The 22,989-nt window shown below is 46.3% G+C and overlaps 1 protein-coding gene and 1 long non-coding RNA gene across 13 annotated transcripts in view; one reads left to right on the top strand and one right to left on the bottom strand.

The window, feature by feature from the left end:
* agrn (agrin) overlaps positions 1 to 22,989 on the bottom strand; it is a 169,615-nt gene that overhangs the window by 81,687 nt on the left and 64,939 nt on the right. The gene's annotated exons all lie outside the window — the stretch shown is intronic.
* On the top strand, positions 158 to 22,989 carry LOC114858644 (uncharacterized). 2 transcript variants are annotated; one of them, XR_003786412.3, is made up of 3 exons: positions 158 to 264; positions 1,456 to 1,588; positions 21,632 to 22,989. It is a non-coding gene; the product is annotated as an uncharacterized LOC114858644 (long non-coding RNA). The 2 variants fall into 2 exon arrangements; XR_003786411.3 differs by having other exon boundaries at positions 1,456 to 1,601.

Here is a 22,989-nt window from a genome sequence, read left to right as displayed (position 1 = left end):
ATGGGGACTCTGTACAAACCCAATATATGCAGCTTATCGTACCACGGTGTTGTTTAGATTGACGCGCACGTCAACAGAAACTGTTTTCACTCATGCCTGATTGGCTCCTCCTCTCTGTCAATCACATCAGCGGCGCTGCTGATTGGTTCAATTAGCTGCTCGCTCGGGTTTGTTTGCACAGTTCACCGTTCGTCCAGCATCACGACAAATACGAAAATAAGCAAACGTGAGTTCAGAATCGAAGCAAACTAGTAAAAGACTCTGGTAAGCAAACAAGCAGCTTTATCAGCCTGTGTCGGAGTAAGACGTTACGTTTTAGGGACGGGTTCACTCTGTTGCTGAAAGTGAAGCTAAAGCCTTTTCCCGCTGCTGCGGTGTTCACGTAGTGTCGGATATTACAGTGTTAATGTTCGACGAAGAAAAAGTAAAGTTTCTAGCACAAAAAAAATAAAATAACTGTTATCTCCTTAGGTTATATGCACACAGAATAGTTTTGTTTTTAAACGAACTGTGATTTGAAGTTGTTTTCAGTTTGTATCATTGTAACGCGTAAGTACGACGTGCCTTCATTTCCCGTCTGGCAACACTGCTGGTACCTGCTTTCACATTCAACCGGAGTTTAAAAATAGCATTTGATTCCATGCATAGTGGATGAAAGATACATATTTCATCATATAATACATTATCTTTGCAACATTTTTTGTGCCAGCTGCTTCTTTTCAGCCCAGATTCAGACGGACACAAATTCAATAAGCATGTCCCAACAGCAGTAGTTCCTATTACTTTGAGATTGGTTCTACTCTGTGAAGAAAATGTCCCAACAGTCTGTGTTTGCGCTGAAATGCTCTATCACTTTCATTGTTTTGCTGCCGTGTTGCATTTACCTCAAACAAAGTGAAAAGGGGAGAAATGGTCTGTCGAGGCGGGCGCGGACGCAGTCAGACCCAATAAGGCTTGACAGAGTCGTTGTGACAAACTCAAAATGGCTACTTTAGGCGCGGAACGCGGGTCTGTGCGGGGGGGCGCCGCGCGCAGACACCTGTTGGGCGTTTGGAATTACGATTCCGAACTCCGAACTCCGCATGGGTGACGAGTGTGGCGTCTGAATTATGGGATGGAAATGTGTGGAGCAATCTGCAGGCGAAGCCGGTTGTGCCGCGATCGGATTCAATCTGCAAACGGCGGATGAAACGTTGAGTGAAGACCTACTGACTATCAGGGAGTCAGGAAACGGAAGTTGATGGCAGGAGATACAGCTTGGTGGCATTGAGGCGACGCGGCATTAATGTTGAATGAGTCTAAATTCATTACGCTCTAGCACCCGCTCCTGGGGGACATCTTCCACTTACTTCCTAATAAAGGGCGCCTTTCTTTTCAGTTGACACTAAGTAATACAGATTTGCTCCTTGGCTGGCCGGCTTTTAACAGTCCTCTCTCTCTCCTTCCCTCTGTAAGAGGGCTTTAGAGCACCAGAAGACCTTCGTGGGGAGGGGACCGGTCGCTATGGCAACAGCCAGTGATGCAATCAGCACAGCAGAGCAGCTTGCCTCATCGGGTTGGGAGCGGAAACTTTCCGTCATGAACACAGGTGGTTTGCACAGGTACACACACACACACACACACACACACACACACACACACACACACACACACACACACACACACACACACAGTTTGCTCCCCACAGAACTTTATTATTATTTTTTTTAAGATATTGCTTCGTTTTCATTTGTAGTGATTGCACAGTGGTCTCCCTCAGCCCAATGTTTTGGCGTGAGAATCTAATTTTGAAAATCGAATTCCCTCGCTGTGTCCATGTGAATCAGTGAATCACCGAGGGTAAAGGTGAGCTGCGTAGGCGTGGAGAGCAGCACCAGAGTTGCCTCCTCAAGCCTGAGTCCAGATTCCAGAAGGGAAGTACAGTGTCATTGCAGAAATATGAATAATTTCAGAAACAACAGCTCATACCTGGTAAATATGTGGAGAGAGAGAGAAGGCACTCTACGAGGCCTCTATTGATCTCCGGTTAGTTGTCCTCAGGAGACCAAATGCGGTCAATTATTGATCCCGCTGCAATCATACAACGCCCAGCGTGAAATAAAGAAAACATCAGCTCACAAAGAAACACACCTCCTTACCAGCTCAATATGAGAAAATCACTGCTTTAAACCGGCGAAATAAAAGGAAAGAGGGAAAAAACGGCGACGCTTTCAAATGATTTTCAGAAGAAAACAACTTTTCTCTTGTCCTTCTTTTTCATCCACGCTATTCTTATCAGGGCAACAGCAGAATGAACACATTAACGAAAACAAACTGGAAAGAGCCGTTCGTTTATTCTCCCCGCGCCTTCAGCTGCACTTCGCTGCTTAGAGATGGAGGGTTGTGAGTCTGTCTTTGTGTGTGGGCTGCGACAGTTGTTTCTCGTTCCCTCATTGAAAAGGATGAATTTCCCTCCTCTCCTGTTTTCTGAATGCGCGCGGCTCCTGACCGGGCTAACGCACGGGGCGACCTTGTTTGAGAAACACCCGTCCATTCCTGGAGAATGACAAATAAAGTAAGAGACGGTCAAGATGGAGAGGAGGGAGAAGGCGTGAGAGAGCAGAAGCTGCTTCAGTGTGAGGGAGGGTTCAAGCTAAATATGAAAACCTGCATCTTGAATTTCTGCACCGACGCCACCAAGTCAAAGAAACACTTTTAAGGCTGCAGCATCATTGATGTAGGAGCAATTTGCTTTAGGTTCCCGTGAACAATAGGAACAAACAACCCTCCATCGTGTGCCCATTGACAGCCGGTTTCAAACCTGCTACTTTGTTGTGTTTATCCTCATCGTCTACAGTCTTAAATCTAATCAAACGCACTGTAGATGCTCCTATTTCCCCCGTTGATTTGTTGCTCAGTCACCTCAGTCACTACCTGCTCCTGCTCTTCCGAGGCTTTGTCGTTGCTATTTCCAGCCTCCCTTGGCTATGGTTACTTTTTTAGCTTTAATGAAGTCCCACTGGCATCAAGCGTAAATAAACAAACCATAGGCAGCTATGAACACACACTCATGCGTTATGCTTTCCAAAGCATAATCTGTTTCCCTTTTTTAAGTTTGGGCAACTTTGGTTGTGTTGGAAGTTTGCCAGTAGTTTTACACCTACAGCTGAAAATTGAGGTGAACTAGTTAAAGTGTTTGAGTTGTGGTACAATAAGAGATGGTGCTGTCATTTCAGCAAGAGCCACATAAAATATGGTTCTTTTAATACAATATATGATAAGCAAAGGAGGAGGAAGCATAGCTTAATTAATCCTGATGTCCATACATCACCTGGCTTTACTTAGACCTTCACTAATTTGTAAAAACTCTATTTCTTTATTAATTAATTACAGTTTTTGGCAACATCGCCGTGAAGCAAATGCATTTTTCACACTGACTGAAGTTATTTTAAACCCTGAAGCAGTTCTCCCATTTGTTGTCTTCCTTAGCCAGTCGAACAACCTAACAACTGCCAAAGCAATTACCCTGAGACTCGTTGAGAGAGCTTTCGAAACGTGTTTCCAGGCCGAGCCGCACGTGGTGTGATCAGCCGGCGACCCCACACTGATACAGTGGATGCTCATTACGAATTATGCGCGCTGAGGTTTACTGGTTGGTTTGTTGACCCTTGTTTGCTCGACCTGGTAGGTGGTTCTCTCCTACACGGGGACGAGATCGATAGGAGCTGCGGTTAGTTAAGGTTCGCTTTTTAATTGCTAAGTGCAGCAAACCAGCACCTTTACACGGGAGCTACAACAAGGCCATTAAAGAAAAAACACCCATGCACATCTGGCCAGTGGCCACAACTTTAGAAGTGATTACTCCTTCTTCTAAATCTTCTCAGTGATTCAAACTTTCCAGGCTCAGAACATACAAGAGCAGGTGCTGTATCTTCATAAATCAAGGCTGAATTATGACAGCTCATGACAGCTCAGAACATCTGCTTAATCACGCTTGTTATGGGAGAAAGAACACGCGAAGGCTATATGAGGAACGCCACGCAGTTATTTGTCTTGATCGGTCGGAGAAATGAAAGCGGGAGAGAGATGCTGTCAGCAATCAGCGCAGGAAACTGGACTCCTCATCCTGACAGCTGAACATAAATGAAATATGGAGCTGAACCCTGGACCTGTCGGAGTTGGGCCTTTGTTCTCAAACAGAGGACAGCATCTGGCATCTACTCATCACACTGGCCAATAAAATGTTTGATAAAAAACATAAAGGACTCCCGAAGCAGATTAAACAGTGGAGCAGCTAATAGGATGTGCAGAATAAGACTGTCATAATCATTCATCAAGGTGATAAGAACCTTTATACATGGCTCATCCTCCTGCTAAAGAACCACCCTGACATGAACTGCAGCTTCGGCCCTATAGATATTAACTGCCCTGGTCTCCTTGCGGAGAGCTTTACAGGAAGCGCGACCCTGAGACCCATCAGTGGCGGCGCCGCCCTTCTTAACGAGCCACGCGGGAAATGAAACCGAGCTGTGTGGGCAAAGTCCTCGGCTCCTCTGCGTTCCCTCGTCCTCCGGTTCGCTCCCTCCGAACCACCCAATCTTATCAATAATGGAGGCGTTGGTGACAGAGCCCTATTCTGTCACCTCGCATCTCCTCCGCGGATCCAGCAGCAGGCAGCCGGAGATGCTGCTCGAGAGCAGATTACCGCCGGTCTGCAATATACATGAAGAAAACCGGCGCGGCTGGCAGCACACTCCTGGATTCTATTATTCAGCTAAGTCACTATTATGAGAAGAGGAGGGGGCTTCTGTTCAAACGTGGGGCTTCTTATCGGAGGCCTTCATACAAAGGCCTGGCTTCACAAGTACACGTAGGCATTGTGGGTAGAGGAGAAACACGCTAACAGTCTTAGTCTGATGTACGGCAGATTCAAGCAGCCACCGCGCCATCATGTCAAACGCTAGCGTCATCTCGTCCCTCCACGCCTGTCGTCAACTCTTATCTGTCGCTTTCACTCCGTCTCCTGCCGCGTTTCATAGTTTCATAGACAGGAGGAGACTGGGCAGCAGCGGCAAATTAGGCGAGCGGCAATTAGCACAGAGCCGATGGGTGTCACCGCGTGGATGAGGCCAATTAGGACAGAGGCAGCGGCTGATGCCAAAGGACGACAGTTAGGGAGTTTTTAAGGCGGCTGTGCTGTTTTTTAACCCACAACGGACCAAAGCTGTTAGAAAAGTAACTGGATTCATGGCGTCTCGACTGGAAAAGATTGGGCTTAACCTCAACAACAGGTGTGCGTTTGAACTCAAATCAGGACACTGCACTTGAACTCGTTCACTTCACACAGACTTCAGTTTGAAGTAGATAATTGGGGAACATACAGGAGTATTCAGGTCCAGCGCAGGAAGTCGAGAACCTTTTATGCCGAGAGGCAGGTGTGACATTTGACTTTAATGCCACAGACCAAAGCGTTGAAGACCAATTTTAACAGGACAGTGACACGGAACCTAATTTGGTATTTTCCACATCTGTGTAATCTACTGTACATGTGGGTGGGTTATAATAAAATGGCTCCGCTGCTTTTTTTACCACCCTGTGTCTTCTGTGTATTAACAATGTGAAACTGTTTGCTGGTGCCGCATACTGTAATATTTATGTAGTGTATGTCTCTCTGCAGTTTCTCTGCTTGCTGAGCACATTCCATATAAACATTATGCCTATGGGTGAGCACACCTAACTTCCTCATAACAGTGAATGCAGTCAGTACTAAAGCTTTTATTCCACATGCAGCTCTCCGATGGTAAATACTGTTTGCATGCATAATGTCTTCACATCAGCCAACGGATGAAGTCGATTTTCATTTGAAATTGATAAGAGAAGTGAAAATGCATTATTTTGAGATACTGTAATATTCTTTCGCTATGTATAAAATTCGAATTACTTTCGGCGTATTTACTGTTTTATGATCACTTCAAACCATCCGTTTGTTGTTCCCGTCCATACTCTTATTGCGTTATTGGTCGTATTTGCTGGAGGCAACATCAAGTGGCCAGCAGTTTCCTTTAAAGCAAAGAGCTGGAAAGGAAACTGGGACTCCATGCTGGCTCTCACTACGGAGAGGAGAGGGTGCGCCTTTTTTCCCAGGATTTCTGGAGGGAGCCCAAGTCGGTGGCAGATGGCAGCAGGATGAGACTCAGAGACAACCTGGGGAGCGCTTGGAAGGCGAGCCAGGAAGCGGCAGCTCTCGAGTGCTGAGCTGGTCTGCACTGGATAAAAGGAAGGCGGCCTCCTCCATATGCTCCTCATTGCTGTACCTAATCATGAGGTGCTCATACACTCATTGCTATTGTCACTGCGGGGAATTCAGGATAGTTGGAGAATAAATGACGTTGAATTCAGTTTAGAAATGGAGCCAAGTATCCGTATGGAAAGAAGCAAAAATGGGAACGGGCATTCTTCTTGATGTCTCCATTTTGGAGTGAATCTGAGGAGGCAAAGGGCATTATCTCCCCCTAACACCTAAAGATTAATATTGATGTGCCTGGCTGAAAAGTTCCTGGAGGAAATATTGAGCGCAGGCCTCGTCCCCGTCACGAGGAGTTGATGAAAGTGGCTCCTCCAGGGAGGGGTCGGCTGAGCCGCGGGTGCCCTAGTTCTGCACCCATCCATAATGAAGCCTGTGGACCTCCTGGCTCCCTTTTCCAGGGGGTAAACTCCTCTAGTGGCTCTCCTACCCAGACACAGTACTACATCATTCCCCTCCCCCCTCCCCCTTCGACCCCCTCCACCTCGCTCCCCGCTCACTGATCAATAGCCCTGACCCAGCGATCGATACGGCCACAAATCACTTCATTTTCTTTTTCTCCTCCCTGTATTCTTTCATCGGCACCCGTCCCAGCCAACCAGGAGAAAAAGAAGAACCAGGCGGGACTCCGCTCTGATTTACTTATTTGCTAACGGACCACAGAGGGAGGAAAGAGGCAAACATAGCCCATTAGCAGGCAGAGTGCAACTCTGAACAGATTAACTGATTTCAGACCCAGCCATCATCGCTTCCCCACACACGTACGCACGCGTGCACACGCACACACACAGATGTGCCCGCTCACACACTTCTTCCACCATAGCCTTCTCTAATAGCCCTGAAAGGTGAATGTAGCATATGATTGTGTTATTTTCAGAAAATCCAAGTGTGGTGTCAGGTGCTTATCCATCAACCTGAACTTTTTCTCCGAGGCACCTCGAAGGTCACAAGCTCCCATAACCACACGCACACACACACACATACAGTACACACACACACACACACACACACACACACACACTGTGGAGGTGGATGGGTAAATCTAAGGGATGGGGAGGGAGAAGTGCCAGTAGATTTAAATTTATAGGCGCCGTCCACGCACTGCTGGCTTTAGCGTTAGTATTATAGCACTACTGGCTCCTGCCACCCGCTGCTGTAGAATTAATTGCCGGTGACGCCAAAGTAGCACAAAAAGTGCCACGGTTTTGCGCCTTTTATTATTACGCCGGGAGTCTTTCTGTGCGGCTGTGTAATATTTTCTCAGTGAGAGGGAGGGAGGGAGAGGAGAGGAGGAAGATGCAGGCTGTTTGGAGGATAAGTAATATGGAGCTCAGTGGAAGAGTGTTTAGCTCCTCGCTGTTCATTTGTCTTCATTTCCTCTCTTTGGAACACTTAGCCCGCCCTGACCCACGCTGCTGCGGCTCCACTATATAACAGCTGTTGGTGTAAATACTGGATGCAGCCCCCCCCCCCCCCCCCCCCCCCCCACACACACACACACACACACACACACACACACACACACACGTGCCAGGACTTCCAGTATGCAAATTCCTACATAAGCATTAACACTTGGAGAGGGAGCCAGGCCGCGTCATGGTAAAGTGTGAACCAGTACAGTGCGTCTCCGCATACGTCTGCCAGGAACATGACGTGTGAAGCAACACACACATGCAAACACTTCTCGGGCCCTGCGAGAAGTTTGAATCATGTTTGGCAGACGTGCCAGCGGGCTTTCAGTTCCCAAATCTGACAGAACGCTCGACATATTTGATTTGATTATAATCAAACGACAATGGTTGGGTGTAATTATGCCTCGTACTTCAGTCACATTTGAGTTTCCGTCGTCTGCCTATCACACTCTCTGCACGCGAGATTCGTTTCGCTCAAATAGGTGTCACTTCAAAATGAATGACATGATGCGAGCTCACTGTATTTATATTACACATTTGAGATGAGATCTGCTCTGTCATTTGTCACTTACGCTGGATAAGGTCATCCATCTGAGGAGAACGACAGATGGGTTGGAGTCGAACGAGCTCTTTATTGTTCAGAATCTTTTTATGGGCATTTAAGGATTGCTGGAGAATTCTGCTATTTAAAAACCGAGCAGATGTAAAAGTGTAAATTTGATGTTATTCTGGAGGAGTGCAGACAAAAAAACCCAAACTGATATCCGTCCTATTTCACGTTCCTGGGGGATTCACATTGCAACAACTGTATTAGGTGCTAATTAATTCACCTCTTTACACAGTCTGATAAAGATTTTCCGCTGAGAAAATCCTGGTGCAGAGGTCAGTCGAATATGAGCAGACCTCCAGTGCTTTATTATAAAGCTCGGTGTCCTCACGGTTCCTCTAATGGAGCATTTAACTCTCGCACTTCCCCTCTACTGTTTAATAATTCTCCTCCTCATTAACCCGGGAAGACGATACATTAAAGACAAATAACATACAGGGTGTAACTATGGCACGGGAAATTGGCTGTCACGATGCCAACCAGGCCAAACACAGCAGCTGGCAACACAACAATTCAACTGTCAAACAATGTGCACATTCAGTCTGTTCCCTCCCTTCGCTCCCTTCTCTCGCTGAGTGAGGCTCAGCATGGCTGTGGATGCGCTTATTAAATTACACTGCATTCCACTCCCAGTGTTGTGCATATTTTCTCGAGAATAATGCGCGTGTCTTAGCGCCCCACCTGATCCCATGTAAATGTACATTCAGGAACTGCAGCTGCCTGAACCAGCCAACCTTTTCTGCGCCACGGACCAGTTTAATGTACAAATATGTTTTCGCCAGCTCACCATCCTGCTGAATTAATGGGAGCAATGAGCTGGTTTCCCTCCTACGAGATGATGCTATCCGGAGGTAAAGGGAGACAATGATATTCGATGTGCGTGACTTGTGTGCAGTCTACTTCTTATTTTGATTTTGGTCACTGTCACTGCGGAAAAATTAACAAACATAAGATGTTGGAAGTGGAAGCAATGCATTCAGTGCTTTTTTGGGATCTCTGTTCATCTTGTTCGTGGTTTTTTCCTTTCAAAAAACCCCTAAGGTTTATCTTTTAACGTGGGGTGTTTGGTTTCAAATGAGGCTTCACAGCCTCATTTAGCTAGGCTGTCACCGCATATTATGCAGAGCAGGCTTGGTGCGTGAGAATCACCTGTAGTGATAAGCTCGTATTTTAAAAAGGGAATCCTAGTATTGTCTACTAAATGCAACATTTTCTTCTCCTCATTGGAAGTCTTCTCTTTCCAGAAGCTCTCAAAAGACATTTGTTTTTACTCATTTTATTTAACTTGTGGGTTAAATTACTATGTCACGTGACCCAGACGAGCATTTAAAAAAAGACCTTTCAGATTCATCAACAAAATATTAGCCATGCTTTCTTTGGGACCACTACTAAACCACCCACGGACCGGTACCGGAGCTCTGCTCTAGGACTCCAGTGGTATTTAGCCAGTGCAGAACACTGGGGTTGACAACGCGGGAGAATGACAGAGAATGAAAGATGGAATGGAACAGGAAACCGACAGAAAACATTCATCCATACATGAAGAAAATGTCACATGCATCACCAGGCGCTCAATGCATAAATTCACAAGCGCAATGGACAAAGTGTCTCTGGTAGGAGCTGTAACACTGCCTAATGGCATCATTAAAGATACGGTGACGCTAGACATGCACTTGCGTGCAGCCAGTGATGGATGTGTGGTAACGATACATCATCCACTGAGCTCCATGTAAGTTTATACTGACCGATGTCTTTTATTTTGGTTCGGCCCTCTGGGACGTCAGAGGCCAGGCCGAGTAACTGGACAGCAGCCCTGCAGCTGGTGGAGATTCAGTGTCTGATTCAAGGACATTCGAGCACAGCAGATGTTCGGTGAGACATTGAAACTGCTGCCAGCGGCGGCACGACAGGCAACAGGAAGAAACGCAAACACGTTCATTTAGCATAAGTGGACCTAATATGTCTGATAGGATGTAAATCTGAAAGGTTCGACATCTGCAGCCCTGCTGCTACAGTAATTGTACAAGGTTTACTGTAAATCACAGCCTCATTCCAGCAGTTAGAGGGGAAATAAGTTTGTATTATTGCTCAAAGACACTTCATCAGAACAGAAGCTTGATACAGGGTTTGTTCTTTCCTGTATATCACACATTACTAATTTTTACTAATTACTGCTGTACAGACATTCTGAATACACTTCAAAACCAAGTTAATGATTTGTCTTTTCTACAGAAACAAAACAAACAAGTAAGCAACTATTTTGCTAGTCAGATTTCATTATATCTACTTTGAACTCTCAAATATACAATATAATAATGGAATATTTGTTTTGTTATTTTATAAATTGTACCGGGGGGCAGCACGGTGGTGCAGCAGCACTGACTGACTATCTGTGAGCGCAATTATAAGTTGGCAAAGCAATTTCTCTCTGGGCTTAATAAAGTTTTTTGAATCTTGAATCTTGAATGAAAGATTTGGTCCTATGCTGGTGCTCCACAGTGAAGCATTTGGCCAAAATCACAGTTAGTGCAAGTCAAAAATAACCTACAAGCAACAGAGGACAGCAAATTGCACTAAACTCTGAGAATTGAATCGTTACTGAATGTCAATATACTGCACAAACACTGCAACGGGAGCCGACTCATTGAGGCCCGCGCTGGTTACTTACTGGTTTGAACAACCACTTTTCCCTAATGAACATCGATTCCGTGAGTAACTCGCTGGTGAAAGGTTTTCTGTACGGCATGAGATTTAGTGCCTTTGAGGGAAACGCTTCTCTCTGGAGCGCTGCTGCTGCCAAGGAAATGCTGATGCAGTTCCAGAAAATCAACGTGATGAGCGTTCACGCGAGAGGACGCTGCCACGTTCAGGAGACGCCTTCTGCCAGTGAAGCTACTGTTTTCAAGCATGTCAGTGATTTGAGAGTATAACCTAATATTTTTAATCGCAACCCTCCGGTTTGTGCAGGCATTTGTGATATCACACTTTATTGTTACCAAATCTTGAACGTCTAGAATCTAACCTCAGTGTTGTTCAAAGTTCAAAATACATCTTCCTGCACAAAATTGTCAAATTTAATTGTGAAGCCGAGTCTCGGTGTCTCACAACATTTGTTCAGTGTTGCCTGAGGGGATTCTTACAAATCACTAACACTAATAATTAGCTGTGTTCTGGCAGAAATAACACCCATGTGAAAATTGCCCGAAATTGTTGCGAGATTAACTGCAACCAGCCTTGACACATAGCTCTGGTCTTCGAATCGTAAGTCACACGCTGTAAGTGGCAAAGGATTGAATTTCCATATAATCGTATGTGCTCGGGCGTTTCTGCAGCTGCGCGATTATGCGCTTATTCACAGAACACACACCTCCATCTTTCTCGCTAAAACCCGCGCGCCGCTGTTTTGTTCTCCCCCCTCCAACCTTTGCCTCGTCCTCGCTGGCGCGCTCTCATTGTTGTGCGGTGGCAGGTTTGATGTGTTGGTGAGTGGGAAGCCCGCTCATCGTGCAGCAAACAGATGGCAACTGGAGCGCGGTCTGACCAGTAGCTGGTGGCTTTGGGTTTGTGTGAAAGTGTCTACTAGCGAAGCTCATGACAGGTGAAAACATAATTCAACATAATTAATAATCACCAATAACTGCAAACAACAGCATTAGCACAACGACCAACATTTCTTCAAGGCTAATATGGAAAAAACTGATGTTATATATGTCCAGACCATTTAACTGTTGTTATATAAATGCACATGATACATGAAACAGAAATATTGCTCTAAATAATATTTATCTCCGTGTTTAACAGCAACAGAGCATCTTCCATTCACAATTCAGCACAATCTGCCGGTTCATCTGTTGTGGACCGAGGGTGAGTTCGCTCCTCGGCTATCTCAGTGTTTCTACTGTCTGGAAACTCACGATGTTTGCAAAAACAGTCAGGATATTGTGCAGTAGCCCATCAACCTCTACGAAATCCAACAATGCTGCAGAGCCTGAATTATGCTAACGCGAGCGTCGTGGAGGGGGTACCATTCAGATGGCGCTCGAACAGCAGAGCAGCCCAACCAATCCAGATTCTGACTGAGTAGAAGGAGCAGAGGCTAAACAAAGCGCCTGATTGAGTTTGCGGCGGAGTTCAGGTGTCAGGTAAATCGAGGTTGCTCCAGCTGGCGCGTTTGAGGTGAGCGGGATAAACGCGTGTGACATTCAGGTGCGTTTACCCTCAGAAGCAGGCCGGCGGCGGCGAGCGAAGTAGAATAGAGCTCAAATCACCTATATGACGGCATAAGTGGGAAGCGTGTAATCTGCTTCAACCTACTGTCTTTATTTATGCAGCTTTTTCCACCCGAAGCGGTGGAAACGCAGGAGGTCGATGTTTGTTTCCACATCTATTGCTGTGAATCTGTGTGAGAGACAATGTAGCATCAGGTCTGTGTGGTTTGTGCGTGCAGGGTGTTACTCACTTAAGGCTATGTTAACTCCAGGAAACCAATGGAAGTCAATGCAAAGTCCCTGGGAGTGACAAAAAAAACACCATTTGTATATACAGCGTGTGTGTGTGTGTGTGCGTGCGTGCGTGTATGCGTGTTGATGGTCTGAGCAGCCAGCAGAACCAAACCCACCGCTGATCCGTGTTCTGACGTGCACCGTGGAGCCGGGGCCTGCAGGCTAGCGCTACCTGCTAACCCGAAGCAGGTTCACCAGCGTTTACGAGCGTTCGGTTACGGTCTGGCGTCAGGAGATGAGGATTAAGAGAAGGGATCAGATCAGCCGTGAAGGAGCAGAACAATCTAAGTATCTGCCTAATTTATCCTCGCGAAGCGTCTGCCTTTTAATCAGAAAGTGTGTCAAAATAAAAATGGGAACGCGTGAGCATAAACGTGTGTGACGACCGAACGCGGCTCATTCGCAGCCACTGGTTTCGCCCCCTCCCCTTCTTGTCCCTTTTCACTCGGGGGCTTATCTATCACGCTGTATACCAACCAATTTATATGGAAAGCACTTTTTAAAGTGCGCCGACGAACACATCACGCCGCAAACGAGACGGTCTTTTAAAACATATGGCACACATGCTTGTTCTATTCAGGGCTGTTTGGCTGAGCAATTTACCATCTCCTGATGCTAAGCACATATGGAAATGCAGATAAATGCTTCTCTTTGTGTCCGCGGCCTCGTGTTCCCCGTCGCCGCACGCTCACTAACGTTCAACCTTTGGGAACAGAGTGGGAAGGCAGAACATGGAGAAGGTATTTATTTCTGAGTCATCGCCGGCTTAACCGCATCATACAACCCCCCCCCGAAGGCTGCGTTAATGATCCTCAGCCCGAGTGACATATGTCTGGGGCCGATTAGGACGCCGCATCCTGACAGCATATCAACAGGGATCACGTCGGGCGGAATTAGTTCAGCTGCAGTCTGGTGGGCCGGGGACGCGTTTGGACAGTGATACAGGTGGAATTACACGGCATGCATGACTTCACGAGTGATCCCATGTAAGATGAGACCCGGGGGCGAATGCGGGTTCCTGGCCGTGGTTGCGATCGGCTCCTGGGGGCAACGCCGGGCGCTCGATCTGCGCGAGACACTCCGGTGCCGCAGGTGAACCTCGCCGAGGATCACGTCCCTGAAGTGGACGGCGGCTTTGACAGGAGCCGACCTTGGCTCAGGCAAAGCATCTGGCCGCTGGTTGCCAGCGTCTCGGCCTGCTTTTCCAAAAGGATTTGGCTGGCAGCATCTCACTGCTACGCTGCCTTTACCTTCACAAACAAAATGCGACTCGTCATCCATTTAAATTCTTCTGGACAGAACAATAAAACGGATCCTGATTCGACTGAGCAGCCATGATGGAGATCTGGCAGATTCAGACGGACATATACCACAAACATATCGGATGCAATACTTTTAAAGGTTTATGTCTACAGTTTCCTATTTTGAGTAGGCATTAGCCACTTAGTTGGCTTGTTCATTTGTGCTTGACGTGTAATTCCGATATCTCCAACAGCTCTCCACGAGGCAGAGCGCGGCGGTGGCGGTACGTGGGTTTGACGCTGCTGCTAAACCAGGCGACTGTGTGGAGGGTTCGTCACTGGAGACGAAGCCAGAACATTTAATATGAACAGCCTGGAAATTTAGATTGCATCAGATTCTCTTTTCATTTAACGGAGTGCCAGGCTGCATTAACGTGAATCACTTATGCGAAATGTAGGGCTATTCATATGGAAAGTGGTGCAAGGTATGTGTTTTTCCGGTGCGAATTTACGGGTATCTGCGTTGTAAAGATATGAAAAGCAACAGCTGTTTTCGTTAGAATAACACAAAACACCCAAGGGCCTTGTTGGCCATTATGCATGCAGGATTCTCATTTTTATCCACAGCAGCAGGAGATACAAAGAAGTCAGACTGAGAGTCTGGGTATGTGTGTCACCTCTGTTTGGCGCATCCATAAAGCTGCAGACTACAACACCTACTTAGTTTTACTGAATGATTAACACAGACTAGTGGAATTGTTAATTGCTGTGCAGCAGGACCAAACTGGGAGCGTTCCGCGGCGCTCGCCTCCACCGGCGATTTCTACAGCAATAAAGACGCTGCCGCTAAAAAAATTAACATTAATTCCCCAAAGTGCTAAAGCTGCAAATATAAATCTGTCAAATAAGCAGCACCAAGACAGACGCGCAGGTTCAGATCACACAAGTCAGGATTTATCACATGGGGGCTTGTTGCTTCACGAGTATTTCTTATATTAAACTGTAACTATTAAATTGTTCGGGGTTTTTCAGAATTTTCCCACTTGCTTCGTCACTCCACTAAATACGCCCTCCAGCAAATGACTGCGTGTCAATGTCGCGTCCCCTGAAAAGGCGGAAACGTGACTCTGCGTGTGTGCATGCGTGTGCGTGCTGGTGGAAAGGTCATCATGAATAGTACATGAGGGTGGGTGGGGTCAGGCTGTTGAATGTCCGTCACCTCCCTACAGATGATCTCCAGCTGCTTTGGGTGGGGGTTTGCGGCAGGCTAGACACTTAAGTGAATGTGTGTGTGTCTGTTTGGGCTCCTCCATATTCATGTTCCGTTCTTATGCATTCAGCTCCACATGAGACCATATACTACTTGGAAATTGGGCTGGAAATAATAGGAGGTGACACGGGTGGAAGCTTGCCCTTTGACCCACGCTAAACGTGTGTGTGCATGGAGGGGGATGTTCGGACGGAGCCTTGATTGCTATAAATTGATGCTGTGCTTAGTAAAATGTTTATACAGATACAACATCGATGGCTTCAATACAAAAGTCATTCTCATATCTGCCCTGCCAATTACTTTTCAATGCAGCTTCATCGCTCAGTGTTTCACTGGATAGAGTGACGGATACGTCTCACACTGTTGTGTCGCTCCTTTGATATATTTTTTAATATCCATCTGCCCTGCACTGAATAGTATTTAATAACTGTCAAGGCAGTCGGGTACACATCTTCAACCATCCGCTCCCTTTCTGAAATGAGAACAATCAACTGCAGGACAGAGGCACACGCTTGTTTCTGCGAAAAATACTCAAGGAAAAAGGATGACGCAGGACCGAAGCTTTGAGAGGTTTCGCTTCGATCCGGAGGAGTTTTCATCCACATTTAAGGCATGAGCATTTTCAAGTGAGCCCGATTCATTGTCTTTCATTGTTTTATGTACCAGAACAGGAAACCTGACTCATCAACTAATAAGAACTTAACCAGAAATTAGAAATTTCAGAAAACGAGTCCTATTGTGTCCTATTGTAATCTGTGCAAACGTCTTTGTTATAATGACCAAATGCAACAATGAGAGCGTAATCAATAGGAGCATTTATGTACTTTTACTGTCACATCTGCACAGTAAATAGCCATAAAATTTGATACCACAACAGAGCTGTAATTTGCGGCCTTAAAGGAGCAAATCATTATTTTCACATGTCGAATCGATTTGTTATGGAGAGTATTACAACACCCGGGGTGTGAAAAAAGATGTATAATATCATCTCTGGCTGCAAGAGCTTTGTCGGATCAGATTAGATAAACCTAAACAGAAAATGCACAAGGATCTTCGGGGTCTGATTAGAGGCTCCACTTAGTTGTATTATGAGAAACGTGTCATCAAGTCAGGACATTAGTACTGAATCTTCATTTTAGATAGATAAGTGAGAACTGGCAAATCAAAATGGAGTATAAAAGGTTTCAACTGTGTCTTCACACAAACATCAGGTTGGTAAAAAGACGGGAACGCTTGCTCCTCTTAATAATGAACGAGGAGGAATCCACTTCCCTCTGCATCCTCTTATCAGCAAATATAAAGAGTTCCTCAGCCACTGTGTGAATGCATATTTACATAAATTTAAAAAAAACTGCCGTACATCCTCCAGTGTAAAGAATCTGCGAATAACAACCGCATCTTAAGGCCGCATCGAAAGCGAGTTGATGCAAAACAGACCTCTGTGTTGGATTGGAATGAAAAGGAGACAAAGTAAATAAATTCCCTTTAACACCCCAACCTGAAAAGAAGGAGATAATGGCTTATAGACGATCAGTGATCTGAAGCGCACTGACTAAAAGTCAGCCTTAAGGCGGCTTCCAATATGCGAGGCTATTCAAGTGTCAGCGCTAAGAAACATGTCAGAAACTGTGTTGCACAGAGTTATTATCACCCCCAGGAACAAGAACACGCAGTACCAACCCCCACTGTCTACACACACACCCCACCTGTACACACGTCTATCCTGTCCCTTCGACACTTTACACCGATGATCTCTTTGCTCCAAGAATAGTCTTGTCAGCATTGCTTTATTCACACTCCCAGTTCAGAGACTCAAATCCAGAGAGAAGGGGCGAACTGGGAACCCGGCGCAAGATCTCAAACTGGAATTTAGACCTACTGTAATGCAAAAGCATTAATCCATGACTCTGTGGAGGTGAGAGAGATAAGAAATGAGAGCCAGGAAGGAATGTTGCACCTGGGGTATTAATAACACGTCTTCCTGCTCAGCACAGATCCCCCATTGGGCCCTCAGGCAGCAGCATATGGCCCCTCCACTGCACAACCACATAAAAACAAGAATCGGTATTAGCTTATGCAACGCAGGAGCAATCCTGCATAATCCTTCACTATCCTTGAGTTCTCGAATCCAACCATGGACGAAGCCGGGGTTTAGAAATGCAAAACGCTCAACTCGTGACATTCGAGTACAACAACGGGGCCTCAGACACCTCAAGCTGCTTTTAAAGTTCATTAAGTGGAGGTTTGAGCCTAAAGTGGAAGAGACGGGGCAAATATTTGAAACAAAAGCTAATTACAAAATAACAAGGTCGGCGAGGACGCAGGGCTCTGATTTCTACACAATGCACACACCCCACCGTTAAAGATAAAAGAAAACTAAGTATCATACTGTATGAATACTCACAGTTGTATATTTCTTGTGACTTTCCCAATTACGCTGAATCCTAAAATTACGATATACCCAGGAGTGCAAATAATACGGTGAGTAGAACCAAGAAAATCTAGTTCTATTACGAAGAGTGAAGGTGTAATTGTGCGACAGTGAGCTTCAATTATCTCTCACGGGTTGTTTAAAATTGTGAAATCTGCTCTGACGTCTCTCGTTTTTTGTTATTCTCACAGATCTTGGTGAATTCACCGCACGGCGAAAAGCTCAAACTGTGAACGCAGATGGCGTGCGTGCGTGCGTGCGTGCTAGCACGTCGAGGCGGCGGCGGCGCCGTGATCTTTACTCTGGAGTCTGCCGGGTTCTCCTGCTTCTGGGTCTCCAGCTGTGAGGCGCGTGTGGTCCTGGAGCTGACGGACCTGAGTTATGGCTTCACTTCCCACCTGGGCCGACATATGTGTGCGTTCGCGCCGGGGGAAGCCGCGTCGGGGCCTCACTGAAATGGTGCTTGAAATTTCCTGGAGGAAAGATGTTTTAGCGCCGCTAGCATAATGACACATCTTTATGTTAGGAAACGCGTTGCATATGCTGCCTCCATCTGTGATTTAAGAACGTGAACGAGCCCAAGTAATCTGGTCCCTCTGCGTAACTGTTACTATTAATGTTGCGAATCGGCCTCGCACAATAGCCTTGATATAAGGGTTTCAGCATATACATTATTGAGAAGCGAACTCCGAGGTATAAAAACAGAAACTCCACCGAGCAGCAAATCCAAAGACTGGAGCTTTAAGTCCCATCTATGAACTTGAGCGAAACAAGTCGCCTTCGGTCAATTTGTTGTTGTCGGCTTCCAACTGCATCTCAGTGTTTTTCAAGGGGTGCCAGTTTTCGTGGAGGTGTCTCAGTTGCTGTACTAAGTGTGAAACTTTAGCTGTGCGATAACAGGTGGTTGTGCTGTATGTTGTAACATAGAAGGAGCAACTCGGACGCCTGCGCCGTGAACTTATCTGGGAAAAAAAACAGCCTTGGTTTGAAATATTCAGGCTAATCTGGAAAAAGACCCTTTAAGTCTCTATTTGACCTGGAATTTAGCAGCTTTTCAGTTTCTGACGGACCAGCGTTACAATAAGCATCAAACTAACCCAGTCGCTTAGCTTATCGAGGCTGTTCACAAGCTAGAAAGACTCCCACACCTCTACTACTAGGTCAGCATGTGTTAACATATACTATGTATAGTTCTGAATAACACAGCTGTAGTCCATGTGCGTCTTCCCTGGAGAAGGTGCCAAAAGGCTCTGCTTTTGCTTCTACTGCCGTTATTTAGGAAGGCGAAATGCAGAAGTGTGATAATCCTGTTTTTCATTATGTGCTATATTAGCTGTATTTAATCTAAATTGAAAGCCCTTTCCTAAATAAATAGGCAGCGCGGCTCATATTCAAATAGCTGCTGCGTGCACTGCAGGTACTTGAGGTGAGCTGCAGACAGTTCAAAGCCTGCTGCTGGAATGAAGTCAAGTGGGTAGTGTCTCTGCTGATTCCTCTCCTGCCTCATTAAATTTGGACGAACTCCGACGCGCGCCTCTAAAAGCAGCAGCAGAAGGAGCTTTTTGACACAGCAAGTCGTGGGACCGTCCATTAACATAATGTGTTCGGTGAGAGAAACAGTCAAAGTCATTATGCCGCCAGAATCTATGGAGGTTTAGCTCAAAATGTATGTTTCTGTATATATTATGTCGTCCTAAAACGCCAACCGTTTGGTGTCACTTCGACATTTAATGCAGCATTTGTGATTCCATGTACAGCCTAAAAGGCTCCAGGCCTCTATTTACACAGCAGGTGTTATTGTGGCATTAGAGATTTCACAGTGTTAAGATTCTGGGCTTTTTACTGTAAGACGCGTGCTCGTCTTTGTTAGGAAATCTCAGTTTGCGTTGAATTAATGGAGAGTAAAATGCAGCAGTGACTATTAAGGATCCTGCTGTATCCACGGACACTGTGTGGAGCAGATGACTTCCCGTATGATTGAGGGGTTTCCCTCAGTGTTTCGAAGAACTGTTTTGAATTGCGGATTACATCAGCAGACTGGAGACAGGACCAGACATACAGTAATAATCCACCTGAGTCTGTTCTGCTCAGTGTGGACGCCCACACGTCTCTGGATGCGAGCAGGCTGCTGTTCCCCTCTTTACCTCATACCTGCTAGTGTATGCAGGACAAAGGCGACTCTTTGACTCGGGCTTGAGTTTGCATGAAAAATGTATTTGGTCAGTGAGCAGCAGGGAAACGCTAGATACCGTCTCCTACTTAGAACAGCTTTATGGCTCCTCCTTTGACAAACACGCCAATCCCTGCTTGTTTACCTGGACCGGACAGAGGCCGTGCTCAGGCATAGTAATGACAGCGTGCGCATGCATATGTTCCTATGGGAGCGTGTCTCTGTGTGAATCCAGCGGCCTCCAGCTAACTACCGCCTATCTCCAATGCCACATTTCATCCCGTGACCAATCCAGCACTGCCCCAGGACCGCGTGTGTTGGTTGGGAGCCATCTGCCCCCATCGCTGCCCCGTCCCTCACCTGGGAGGCCGTCTAACGCCAAAGCTGGACCTGGCTCTTACAGTTCGGGGCCTCTCCACACAGGATACATGAGGGGAGAAAAATAGTAGAAAAATCCGCCACCTGATTGAAAGACAAAAATAGGGAGGTTCATATCATGGCTCAAACTAAAGCCAGCTCCTCTCAGCTATAATGGAGCTGGTTGGGGGGTGGGGGCAGTGATTGAATCCTAGCATGGCATCTGATGAACCCAGCGTGGTGCTGAGGTAATTGCACACTTTCTCTGTCTCCTTTTTTTTTTGGGTTCCGCTGCTCGTAAATAAAAGTCTGAACTTTTGAACTTTTGAGGAAATGCATTGCTTCTCAGGAGGATTCGTAAGTGAGGCATGGCTGTGAGTCTCGGAACTAAACTGCACCCATTGGGAGCATAAAAGTGTTGACCATGTGCCGCCTTTAAGTCCAGCTGAGAAAATACACCGATGGCCATTCTCTGGACATCACAGATTTGTGCTCTGCCGTGATTCGCTGTCTCCACTACTCAAAGCTAAGCTTCCGGTGGAGCAATCGGCGCCAACAGGTTAAACCTGTTTTCATTAAAGCGCTCTATCTCACACACACACACACACACACACGCTGTCCAACTTGTGTCCTCTCAACGGGCTCACGAGGCAAAGTGGAGAAGCCTGGGAGAGGTGAGTTTCAGTTTATCATCTTCCCTCATTTTTTAAAGAAGCATAAACAAAAAAAATCTAACTCTACTCATCTCCACATAAGCGTGAGCTGGGACTCACGTAGGCAGGAAGTCTGACAAATCACAGCGTTCAACCTCTTCCTCGGTCGCCTTCCTCTCCTTCCATTACAAGCCCTGAAGCAAGCTTTATACAGTAGTTAGCAGCGGTTCTGCTTTGTGCAGGAGCTGCATGCGCCACTAATGGACGGCACTGCACTCACACAAACACAGACACGCACCCGTTATTCACTCTGCAGCCTTATTCATGCACGTGTATTCATCGTTCCCTGCAGACAGGTCTCAGGTAGGATGCAGCCACAGTCGAGGGTCTGGGCCGTTGTGTGTGATAATGTGGAATGTGTCAGTGTTAGAAAATAGAAGACAGGACCCAGAGAGCAAAAGGATTATAAAAACGGATGCACGGTGCATAATAATCCAATTGTGGAGTCTGTGAAAATGTTTTTTTTTTCCCAAACCTTAGTTTCATCAGCAAGCAGCTGATTAGACACTGATTAGATCTAACACACGTTATCCGAAATCAACCATCTGAGCAACACAATCTGTCACATGACTCAGAAAACATGTGAAACACTCACACGAGATAAAATGTCAGCCGGCTCACGAATCGTTACACTTATCTTCACAGGTCTCCGGGAAAAGCGACGCGTTGCTGTGAGATGACGTTTTGGTGTCGTAATGACGGGCGACAGCTGTGGAGATGAGCGCTGTGTGACCGTTTGGGAAATGTCACGGCGGATGCGCATCATGCGCAGACGCCTGCACTGCGTGTGAGTGGGATGCGGCTGCACCTGCACTCACATGCGCTTCGCAGCCTCGGCCGCAGCCGCGTGCGTGATCCTGACCTGCAGTGAATCCTATTCATTATTATACCAGATGTTGCCTTCTACTGTAGCTGATGGAAGCGATGTTTAGCACAGACAGCTAACAGCTAACGGCAGCTTCACAACGATGTGAGTTCTACGTTTCCCATAATTCTACCAACAGAACCTTTTCATTAGCCTTAAATGACGAGGGATTTCCTAAACAACCTGAAGTAACTCTCACCTCACCGCTGGTTGCCTTTGCTCTGTATTTTACTGTAACCGTGGGAAACGTTTCAAAGACTAAAATGACTCATTAAAGCTTCTGTAGAATTACAATCCCTAACCCCGGCTGTAAAAGCAGAGCCCGAACCAATTTACAGTAAATGCAGCAGTTTCCTCAAGTTACAAGACTGCATGCAGGCACACAGCGCCACACACACACACACACTGTTTGCCTTCAGTGACACTAACCCCTAATTATAGAGTTACACAGTGAACTGAGGTGCATGAGACTCCAGCGGAAAAAAACAGGCTCTCAAGAAAATATACAGCCACACTCCAGGCGGCCTGATTGCTTATTATCGGAAGCCTCTGACACTTTTCGCAGAACATTGGATGTTTATGCTCATCGCGTTGTGTGAATATGGAAACCGAGCCGTTCACACGGCGTGCGTACGTAAAAGCCGTTCAAGGACCAAATTACAGCCGCAAACAAACCGGAGCGCGTGCATTCACGGGATGCTCACAGTCAAGAAACGCACAACCGCCGTTAAACCGTCCTCGGCTCTTTGCCGTAGTCCTCGTTCTGCACCTCTCTCTCTTTCTTTGTCGGTCGTTATGGAAATGAACCGGCAGACGCATGTGCACAGTTGTCAGATATAACACAGACGGGCTCTGTTTGTTTTTCTCGCTCTGCCGAGGTGTAACTTTAAAATGGAGAGGAGCATTACAGTATGTGAGAGTAAGTTGTAGTTGTAGCGGTGGCAAACTGAATATGACACGCGGCGCCCGACTCCAGGTAAAAATCCTCAGCCTCCTCTACGCTCACTTCATATAGTAAAGGAAGCGACTGAGCACAAACATTAAAATAATACAGATTTACAGTCATTTGTCTTTGTTTCTTCCGCTCTGCCCTCTGCATCACTTGCTGCTATCATAAATCTTATTAGAGCTCAGTAAG

Source organism: Betta splendens, chromosome 7 (genome assembly GCF_900634795.4).
Source record: "Betta splendens chromosome 7, fBetSpl5.4, whole genome shotgun sequence".
NCBI classification, from domain to species: domain Eukaryota; kingdom Metazoa; phylum Chordata; class Actinopteri; order Anabantiformes; family Osphronemidae; genus Betta; species Betta splendens.
Note: the sequence above shows the minus strand (reverse complement) of the source record. Positions and strands in the feature narration are given on the sequence as shown.